General features: G+C 40.5%; 1 long non-coding RNA gene across 3 annotated transcripts in view; it reads left to right on the top strand.

Moving 5' to 3' along the window:
- LOC133655649 (uncharacterized) overlaps window positions 1–11,220 on the top strand; it is a 118,463-nt gene that overhangs the window by 2,421 nt on the left and 104,822 nt on the right. For all 3 annotated transcript variants that reach the window (XR_009827023.1, XR_009827024.1, XR_009827022.1), the window contains exon 2: window positions 3,756–3,878. This is a non-coding gene — a long non-coding RNA (uncharacterized LOC133655649). The remainder of the gene's footprint in view (window positions 1–3,755; window positions 3,879–11,220) is intronic.

Here is an 11,220-nt window from a genome sequence, read left to right as displayed (position 1 = left end):
AATAGTTTCTCTCTCTTTGATGAAATAACATTGGAGGAATTGTTAAAATGTGTAAATGGGACAAAACAAACAACATGTTTACTTGACCCAATTCCTGGGAAACTTATTAAGGAGCTTTTTGTATTATTAAGTCCATCAGTGTTAAATATTATAAACGTATCACTTTCCTCTGGCACTGTTCCCCTAGCATTCAAAAAAGCGGTTATTCATCCTCTACTCAAAAGACCTAACCTCGATCCTGACCTCATGGTAAACTACCGGCCGGTGTCCCACCTTCCGTTTATCTCGAAAATCCTCGAAAAAATTGTTGCACAGCTGCTAAATGAACACTTAGCGTCTAACAATCTCTGCGAACCTTTTCAATCCGGTTTTAGGGCAAATCACTCTACGGAGACAGCCCTCGCAAAAATGACTAATGATCTATTGCTAACGATGGATTCTGATGCGTCATCTATGTTGCTGCTTCTTGATCTTAGCGCCGCTTTCAATACTGTTGATCATAATATTTTATTAGAGCGTATCAAAACGCGTATTGGGATGTCAGACTTAGCCTTGTCTTGGTTTAACTCTTATCTTACTGACAGGATGCAGTGTGTCTCCCATAACAATGTGACCTCGGACTATGTTAAGGTAACGTGCGGAGTTCCCCAGGGTTCGGTTCTTGGCCCTGCACTCTTTAGTATTTACATGCTGCCGCTAGGTGACATCATACGCAAATGCGGTGTTAGCTTTCACTGTTATGCTGATGACACCCAACTCTACATGCCCCTAAAGCTGACCAACACGCCGCATTGTAGTCAGCTGGAGGCGTGTCTTAATGAAATTAAACAATGGATATCCGCTAACTTTTTGCAACTCAACGCTAAGAAAACGGAAATGTTGATTATCGGTCCTGCTCAACACCGACATCTATTTAATAATAACACCTTAACATTTGACAACCAAACAATTACACAAGGTGACTCTGTAAAGAATCTGGGTATTATCTTCGACCCAACTCTCTCGTTTGAGTCACACATTAAGAGTGTTACTAAAACGGCCTTCTTTCATCTCCGTAATATCGCTAAAATTCGTTCCATTTTGTCCACAAGCGACGCTGAGATCATTATTCATGCGTTCGTTACATCTCGTCTCGATTACTGTAACGTATTATTTTCGGGCCTCCCTATGTCTAGCATTAAAAGATTACAGTTGGTACAAACTTTTGACAAAAACAAGAAAGTTTGATCATATTACGCCTATACTGGCTCACTTGCACTGGCTTCCTGTGCACTTAAGATGCGACTTTAAGGTTTTACTACTTACGTATAAAATACTACACGGTCAAGGTCCTGCCTATCTTGCCGATTGTATTGTACCATATGTCCCGACAAGAAATCTGCGTTCAAAGAACTCCGGCTTATTAGTGATTCCCAGAGCCCAAAAAAAGTCTGCGGGCTATAGAGCGTTTTCTATTCGGGCTCCAATACTATGGAATGCCCTCCCGGTAAAAGTTAGAGATGCTACCTCAGTAGAAGCATTTAAGTCCCATCGTAAAACTCATTTGTATACTCTAGCCTTTAAATAGACTCCCTTTTTAGACCAGTTGATCTGCCGTTTCTTTTCTTTTCTTTTCTCCTCTGCTTCCCTTTCCCTATGGAGGGGGAGTTGCACAGGTCCGGTGGCCACGGATGAAGTGCTGGTTGTCCAGAGTCGGGACCCGGGGTGGACCGCTAGCCTGTGCATCGGTTGGGGACATCTCTACGCTGCTGACCCGTCTCCGCTCGGGATGGTTCCTGCTGGCCCCACTATGGACTGGACTTTCGCTGATGTGTTGGATCCACTGTGGACTGGACTTTCACAATATTATGTCAGACCCACTCGACATCCATTGCTTTCGGTCTCCCCTAGAGGGGGGGGGGGGGGGGGGGGGGGGTTACCCACATATGCGGTCCTCTCCAAGGTTTCTCATAGTCATTCACATTGACGTCCCACTGGGGTGAGTTTTCCTTGCCCGTATGTGGGTTCTGTACCGAGGATGTCGTTGTGGCTTGTACAGCCCTTTGAGACACTTGTGATTTAGGGCTATATAAATAAACATTGATTGATTGATTGATTGATTATCCTGGAGCATTCCAAGTTCCTTTCACTTTTGATTGATTGATTGATTGAGACTTTTATTAGTAGGTTGCACAGTGAAGTACATATTCCGTACAATTGACCACTAAATGGTAACACCCAAATAAGTTTTTCAACTTGTTTAAGTCGGGGTCTACTTAAATTGATTAAGGAACTAAGGGGCCAAGCCCAACTCCTGAAAAACAACCCCACACCATATATATATATATATATAAAAAGGTTTTTTGAAATAGGGACAGATACAAAAACATAGACATCTGAAACAGTTATCCAATGTATGCATCATAGTGTTTGTAGCCAAAGCTACTTTACAACACTTGTCCCCAACAACAACAACAACAACAACAACAACAACAACAACAACAAAAACAACAACAAAAACAACGACAAACAACAACAACAACACAGATCCAACATCATTAAAATAGGAAAATAAAAAATAGAATAAGGCAAAGATGAGTCGATAATAATGATAATAGAAATAATACAGACAAAGTGCAACCTAGATAAAAGCCAATTAGTAAAAATTAGTAAAAACTAAACATGGGAACACGATTGTTGCTCAACTAGCCATAATTTTGTTTGTTTTTTGAAAGTGACAAGTGCAGGTATACTTTTCAAAGTGTCAGGTAATAAGTTCCATAGTTGTGGTCCTTTTATTGAAAAAGCAGTCCATAATTCCTCCTCCACCAAATTTCACACTCGGCACAATGCATTCCGAAATGTACCGTTCTCCTGGCAACCTCCAAACCCAGACTCGTCCATCAGATTGCCAGATGGAAAAGCGTGATTCATCACTCCAGAGAAGGCGTCTCCACTGCTCTAGAGTCCAGTGGTGACGTGCTTTACACCACTGCATCCCACGCTTTGCATTTGACTTGGTGATGTATGGCTTTGATGCAGCTGCTCGGCCATGGAAACCCATTCCATGAAGCTCTCTGCGTACTGTACGTGGGCTAATTGGAAGGTCACATGAAGTTTGGAGCTCTGTAGCAACTGACTGTGCAGAAAGTCTTTGCACTATGCACTTCAGCATCTGCTGACCCCTCTCTGTCGGTTTATGTGGCCTACCACTTTGTGGCTGAGTTGCTGTTGTTCCCGAACTCTTCCATTTTCTTATAAGAAAGCCGACAGTTGACTTTGGAATATTTAGGAGCGAGGAAATTTCACGACTGGATTTGTTGCACAGGTGGCATCCTATGACAGTTCCACGCTGGAAATCCCGGAGCTCCTCAGAGCGGCCCATTCTTTCACAAATGTTTGTAGAAACAGTCTCCATGCCTAAGTGCTTGGTTTTATACACCTGTGGCCGGGCTAAGTGATTAGGACACCTGATTCTGATCATTTGGATGGGTGGCCAAATACTTTTGGCAATATAGTGTATAATATCACATTTCATTTTAAGGTAAGGACAATTACTGAAACTGTCTATTTTCCTTTGTGGCCATTTATTTAATCTAAACGCTTTGTGCTGTTATGTAGCCATCTACCTATCAGATGTGTGACTGTCTCCCCTGCTTCTACAATCGTTCCATCTGCTTTGTGTTCACCTATCAATATCATTATTATGAAAATCTACATTTTTCATCGGTAAATTGTTTGCAGTAAATGTTTTAAGTGTCTCCTCTTGCCCTCAGCTCTGCATCACATTCAAAAAGGGACATTGTTCTCTACTCAACACAAACACCACTGGAGGCGGTGAAGGCCCCATGAAGACAACAAAGGCGTCCATTCTGCCTGACACTGGAGACTTCCTGCTGGTAAGAGATGACCCTTGTGTCCTGGCAGGGTCTGGGCAGGTAGGCCGTGAAGGGTTGATGGGATGTTTAGAGATGTCTTATCTCGTTTCCCTCCACCGAGAGATGAATTTGAGAAGGGCGCTGAGAGCTTTTCACCACTGAGGAAACCAGTTGTGCCATCGTTGTGTCTATTCTCACGCTGGGATAGATGCACTTTTGTTGATTTGTACTCAAGTTTCAAGATTCTTTCAATACAGTCGATTACAGCTATTCACCGGTTACAGTCCAAGACCCTCAGAGAGTGGCAAAAAACCTCGCAAAATAGACATATAATAACATAAGAAACTTTTTACAATGCACACAATATTTCATACACTATACATATAATAATTTCATAACATGATCACAATCTATTCTATTTTTCTATTTATTCTTTAAAAATGTTATTCTATTCCTATAAAACTACGCTATTTATAACCTACTCTATTTATATCCTATATTCTATTTACATAATTATGAAACAGTACATACCATTGTTCTCGTGACTCATTGGGCTTAATCAGGGACCTCGGGTTCTAAATTGTGTGCCATTTCATGTGCTTCATGTGTGCTGGTATGGCAATAAAGTTATTAAAGTTAAAGTTAAAGTACCAATGATTGTCACACACACAGTAGGTGTGGCGAAATTATTCTCTGCATTTGATCCATCACCCTTGATCACCCCCTGGGAGGTGAGGGGAGCAGTGGGCAGCAGCGGTGGCCGCGGCCGGGAATCATTTTTGGTGATTTAACCCCCGATTCCAAACCTTGATGCTGAGTGCCAAGCAGGAAAGTTATGGGTCCCATTTTTTTGAATCCTTTATTAAAAATGAGTGCTGTCAAATTAATGTTTTAATCAGATTAATCACACTTTTGAATTTGGATTAATCAGGATTAATCAAAGGTTATCTATCCCCTGCTTGCATGATTTCAAATAACTAAAAAAAGACCCCATATATATGGACACAAATGCAATGCGCATCATTTTTTTGGTCAAAATTTGGTAACAGTTTTAGCTAAAACCCAGTCTAGGTTGATTTTGGAGTGAAATTTGCCAGCGAGCACATCACTTATCTTTGCACTGGCGTATGCATTGACCTGATCACCGACCGTATAACAACCCTCGCCAGCAGGGTAACCATCCGCAGTTAAGGTAAAGGAGCATATACAGTCAAAATAAACTGTGTGATTAATCTGCGTGTATACATGATTAATGCAAAAAAAAATTGTGATTAATCACATTAATTAACTCGTTATTTTTAAAAGCCCCATTAAAAGGCCCCAAAAATGTAAATTTTTGATACTTATTGCCTCTTACAATTTAGGACATTTTGAATTTAGTTCTAGATGTTAAGAAACAATTGAATTGAAGCATTGAATAAGACAACGAGCAGTTCCACAACATCACGTCATGTCAAAGCATCTTCCTGCTGGAAAACATTGCATAAATTGACTTGTGAGCAGCGCCCTTTACAGGACATCTAGCTGCAAAACTCCTTTTTTTATTAATGTTACAAAAAAAAAAAAAAACATTATTTTTAAGGAGAGAAAAGAAATGCGTAAATATATGGTCAGCAAATGCTAAATCGCAAATAAGTGTGGATCTACTGCGTAAACGAACACCCAGAGTATCGACCTAAACTACTTTAGATACCTACATGTAAACATATGTTTATTTGAGTGGTGCTTTGAGCCCTACAGTTTAAACTCCACTGCTACTTTTTAACCTCAGCCAATAAAACTAACACAATGGGCTGCAATCAAACAAATAAAACCCTTAAGGAGAAACTGAATTGTGAGCATCCATCTGTATCTTTGGCACTGATGAGGGTAGTCTTTATGGAACAAAACCAAAGCAGTATCTCATAACTTCTGTTTATTTGCATCGCTTTTCAAGTAGTGCTACAGCACTACCTCAGTTCGCGTTCACAATCCCAATTAATTTTTCCCCAAATACTGCAATCAATTATTGTTATATGTTCAAAATATTAACAGAAAAAAACATTGATAGAGAATAATCATAGTTTACATGCAGAAAACGACGACTGAAATAGATAAATTAACATTTGACATAATTTTCATTTGCATTAAAAAACGTCTCACAAACGAACATCTCCCAATTGCGAATTGCTTCTCGTCGTTCACTTGAAAGAGCCGTTTAAAAGACGTGATTCGTTTGCTGACGTCTCATGTCTATTATCATTAAAAAGGTAAGACTGAGGTACCAATGCGTGGGATTCTTAGTTTGGACAGTGGAATGATACAATGACAAACAGACTAGTTTGTTGTGTTGCCGTTTGGCCGTACAAGAATCGAGACAGTAATATATGAAAACTGAAATTCTGCAAAAAGTGGGGCGCACGAAAAAAGAGGTGCTATATTGTATTTAGTTTTTTTAAAGGCCTACTGAAATTAATTTTTTTTTATTCAAACGGGAATAGCAGATCCATTCTATGTGTCATACTTGATCATTTCGCGATATTGCCATATTTTTGCTGAAGGATTTAGTAGAGAAAATCGACGATAAAGTTTGCAACTTTTGCTCGCTGATAAAAAAAAACCTTGCCCCTACCGGAAGTAGCGTGACGTCACAAGCGGTAGTGCTGCTCACAATTCCCCGTTGTTTACAATGGAGCGAGTGATATTAGGAGCGAGAAAGTGACGATTACCCCATTAATTTGAGCGAGGATGAACGATTCGTGGATGAGGCACGTTAGAGTGAAGAACTAGAGGCAGTGCCGGACGTATCTTTTTTCGCTCTGACCGTAACTTAGGTACAAGCTGGCTCATTCGATTCCACACTCTCTCCTTTTTCTATTGTGGATCACGGATTTGTATTTTAAACCACCTCGGATACTATATCCTCTTGAAAATGAGAGTCGAGCACGCGAAATGGACATTCACAGTGACTTTTATCTCCACGACAATACATCGGTGACACACTTAGCTACTGAGCTAACGTGATAGCATCGTTCTCAAATGCAGATAGAAACAAAAGAAATAGACCCCTGACTGGAAGGTTAGACAGAAGATCAACAATACTACTATTAGGAGACACCGAACCAAACACTGGACATGTAAATACACGGTTAATGTGTATTCGACGCCTGTCGAAGCCTAGCAATGCTGTTGCTAACGACGCTAACTTAACAACGGGACCTCGTCAGAGCTATGATAAAAACATTAGCGCTCCACCTACGCCAGCCAGCCCTCCTCAGCTCATCAACACCCGTGCTCACCTGCGTTCCAGCGTTTGACGATGCGGTCGGCGGCCCAGAGACGTAGGAAGTCAAGGTGAGTTCGCCGCTAGCGCGTCTGCTATCCAAGTCAAAGTCCTCCTTCTTTGCAGCCTCCATTGCAAAAGATTCACCAACACAGATGTCCAGAATACTATGGAATTTTGTCGAAGAAAACAGAGCTCTGTGTATTGTGTCCAATATGGTCCAAACACTTCCGTGGATCTCTCGACGTCACGCGCATACATCATCCTCCAAAGGCGTTTTGAACCGGAAGTTTAGCGGGAAATTTAAAATTGCACTTTATAAGTTAACCCGGCCGTATTGGCATGTGTTGCAATGTTAAGATTTCATCATTGACATATAAACTATCAGACTGTGTGGTCGGTAGTAGTGGGTTTCAGTAGGCCTTTAACCCTCACAGCATTTATACCCATCCATTTATATTTAATGACTATCATGTCTATTTATAGCCTTTGGGCACACCGAGCGAGGTAATTATCGAGGGTTAGGAACCCGGAAATGAGAGTGGGCCCCCTCAGGTTGTCCATTCATGTCATTCCTTGAATGAACACACTAGAGCAGGGGTCGGCAACCCGCGGCTCTAGAGCCGCATGCGGCTCTTTAGCGCCGCCCTAGTGGCTCTCTGAAGCTTTTTCAAAAATGTATGAAAAATGGAAAAAGATGAGGGGAAAAAATATATATTTTTTGTTTTAATATGGTTACTGCAGGAGGACAAACATGACACAAACCTCCCTAATTGTTATAAAGCACACTGTTTGTATTAAACATGCTTCACTGATTCGAGTATTTGGCGAGCGCCGTTTTGTCCTACTAATTTTGGCGGTCCTTGAACTCACCTTAGTTTGTTTACAATGTATAACTTTCTCCGACTTTCTAGGACGTGTTTTATGCCACTTCTTTTTCTGTCTCATTTTGTCCGCCAAACTTTTAACGTTGTGCGTGAATACACAAAGGTGAGTTTTGTTGATGTTATTGACTTGTGTGGAGTGCTAATCAGACATATTTGGTCACTGAATGACTGCAAGCTAATCGATGCTAACATGCTATTTAGGCTAGCTATATGTACATATTGCATCATTATGCCTCATTTGTAGCTATATTTGAGCTCATTTAGTTTCCTTTAAGTCATATTAATTCAATGTATATATCATGACACACTATCTGTTTGTAATATGGCTTCTAATTTGTTGCGGCTCCAGACAGATTTGTTTTTGTATTTTTGGTCCAATGTGGCTCTTTCAACATTTTGGGTTGCCGACCCCTGCACTAGAGACACCTGCCTCAGTGCAGAGATTCATTCATTGTGCTGGGCACTGTTCACAACTCCTTCTCTCAAGTCAGTTCTCCAGTTAATGGAAGCTTTAAGGTGGCTGTCACCTGTTATTTAACCCCTGGAAAAATATATAAAATCACCAGACTTGAAAGATGTTCTTTCAGTGGTTTAATTTTGTAGAAAAAAAGCAGATAACAGACATTACACAAAATTATAGGCATTTATTTTCAAATCAAGAAAATAAATTGTCGTAGTCTGTAAGAGTTTTATTTTTAGATCAGGTAGAGTGAAAAAAATATTGGATCACTCAATTCTGATGAAAAAATTATGGAATCACCCTGTAATTTTTATTCTCCAAAACTAACACCAGCATCAGCCTAAATCTGTTCATTAGTCTGCAGTTAAAAAGGAGTGTTCACACCTTGGAGAGATGTTGCATCAGGTGGTTTTACATGAATCATGGCTCCAACACCAAAGATGTGAATTGAAACAAAAAAAATATTATCAAACTTCTTCAAGAAGGTAAATCATCACCTCATGTTTCAAAAGATGTTGATTGTTCAGTCAGTTGTGTCTAAAATCTGGACCAAGTACAAACAAATGGGAAGATTGTAAAAGGCAGGCATACTGGTAGACCAAGGAAAACATTAAAGCGTCAAAACAGAAAACTTGAAGCAATATGTCTTAACAACAGAAAATGCACAGCAAAGCAAATTAATAACAAATGGGCGGAAACGGGAGTCACCGTCTGTGATAGAGAAAAGCTAAACAGAAGCTGTCTATAACACTTAAAAAACAAAGTTCCAATGGGGCTAAGAAAAGCAATCGCGGACAAAGATAGGTATTTTCATATCATTTGTTTCCAGTGGTTGTATAACAACATTGAGTTGCAATGTAGAAACATAATTTGTGTGATGTCCTTTATCACAATTTACAATGTACCTATAATTAGCTGGGGTATCTCATTCAGGTTTGCTTGCATTAAAATCTTGCATGGTTTTGCAAAGATTTTCTCCATGAAGCTTCTGCCGAACTTGTTTTGTCACAGTTTTCTATTTTACAACTAATACAGTCATTTGGGGCCAGTTGTTTAAAACATTTAATCTGGCTCAAAATTATTCAGATTTGCAAATCTTTTGCTACCCAGGGTCAGGTAATATGTCGTACTTTCATACCGGTTTTTCAAAGCAACATTGGATTGGATCAACCTGGTCCAGATACCCAGTTTTCAAGATTACCAAATACGGATTACCAGTGCTTTAATGGGACAACATATCACAATGTGGGATACAGCTACATAAAGAACAACCGGTAGAAGAGCCAACGTGTGTACACTGTAAGTGTTTTATTTTTATTTATTTTTCGAGACCAAACACAAAAATAACAAACATTGACTTCAATTAAATTTTTTATGACCCCTCATCTAAGCCACAACAAATACAAAACAATTAAACATTAACAAAAACCCATCCATCCATCTATTTTCTACCGCTTGTTCCTTTCGGGGTCGCGGGGGTGCTGGAGCCTATCCCAGCTGCATTCGGGCGGAAGGCGGGGTACACCCTGGACAAGTCGCCACCTCATCACAAGGCCAACACAGATAGACAGACAACATTCACACACACATTTATACAATTTTAGTGTTGCCAATCAACCTACAATGTGGATATTTTGAAAATGTCCTAAATAAAAAGGCTAAATGTCAAAAAGTGACTAAATAAAGAATGCTAATGGTTCTTCCTCATCTGAGAAGGAGAAACCAGCATTATCAAGTCGTACTTTTTGGAGGCGGATCTGAAGTTTCACTTTGGTTTGCAGCAATTTGGTAAGCTCCATTTGTTTCTTTTTGTGCTTCTGTTCTTTCAGTTTCTCGTATAAGAACTAATTCATAGGAATCACTATTATTTTTTGGCAAAAGACGCTCAAAGCCTATTTTCCGAGCTCCTGTGACTGCTGGCTCTACCAGTGAGGATCCAGGTTGTTGTTCAGAAATGATGCTCAGACCCAGAATTCAGTGATGGGCAAGCTACTTGGAAAATGTAGTAAGCTTTCGATTAAATGTGGCTAAGCTACAGGGGAAGCTATCCCCAGAGAATTGTAGCATGCTACACTCCAAGCTACACGGCAAAAGTAGGCTGACCATACGTCCTCTTTTCCCCGGACATGTCCTCTTTTGCGGGTGTGTCCGGGGCGTCCGGGCGGGGTTTCTAAAATGCCTCAAATGTCCGGCATTTTGAGTTAGGGAAGCGTGTATTTTCAATGTACGTCTTGGGCAGGGATAGGCAACCCCTAACAACTAAATCAAGGGCGTGCTGTGATGGCACTGCATATATTGTCCTCTATAACGTGCACAAACAGCATGCCAGCCCGGTCTCATGTTGCATGAAGCTTTGACTTGCACACGTGGGAGACAGCAAGGCATACTTGTTCAACAGCCACACAGCTTACACTGACGGTGCCCGTATAAAACAACTTCAACACTGTTACGTTACAAATATGCGCCACACTGTGAACCCACACCAAAAAAGAATGACAAATACATTTCTGGAGAACCTCCGCACCGTAACACAACATAAACACAACACAACAAATACCCAGAATCCCATGCAGCCCTAACTCTCTAACTCTCTAAAATTCTGGGTATTTGTTGTGTTGTGTTTATGTTGTGTTACGGTGCGGAGGTTCTCCAGAAATGTATTTGTCATTCTTTTTTGGTGTGGGTTCACAGTGTGGCGCATATTTGTAACACAACATAAACACAACACAACAAATACCCAGAATCCCATGCAGC

Source organism: Entelurus aequoreus, linkage group LG08, assembly GCF_033978785.1.
Source record: "Entelurus aequoreus isolate RoL-2023_Sb linkage group LG08, RoL_Eaeq_v1.1, whole genome shotgun sequence".
Lineage (NCBI taxonomy): Eukaryota > Metazoa > Chordata > Actinopteri > Syngnathiformes > Syngnathidae > Entelurus > Entelurus aequoreus.
The sequence above is the reverse complement of the archived record's forward strand: the minus strand, read 5'-3'. Positions and strand labels throughout refer to the sequence as shown.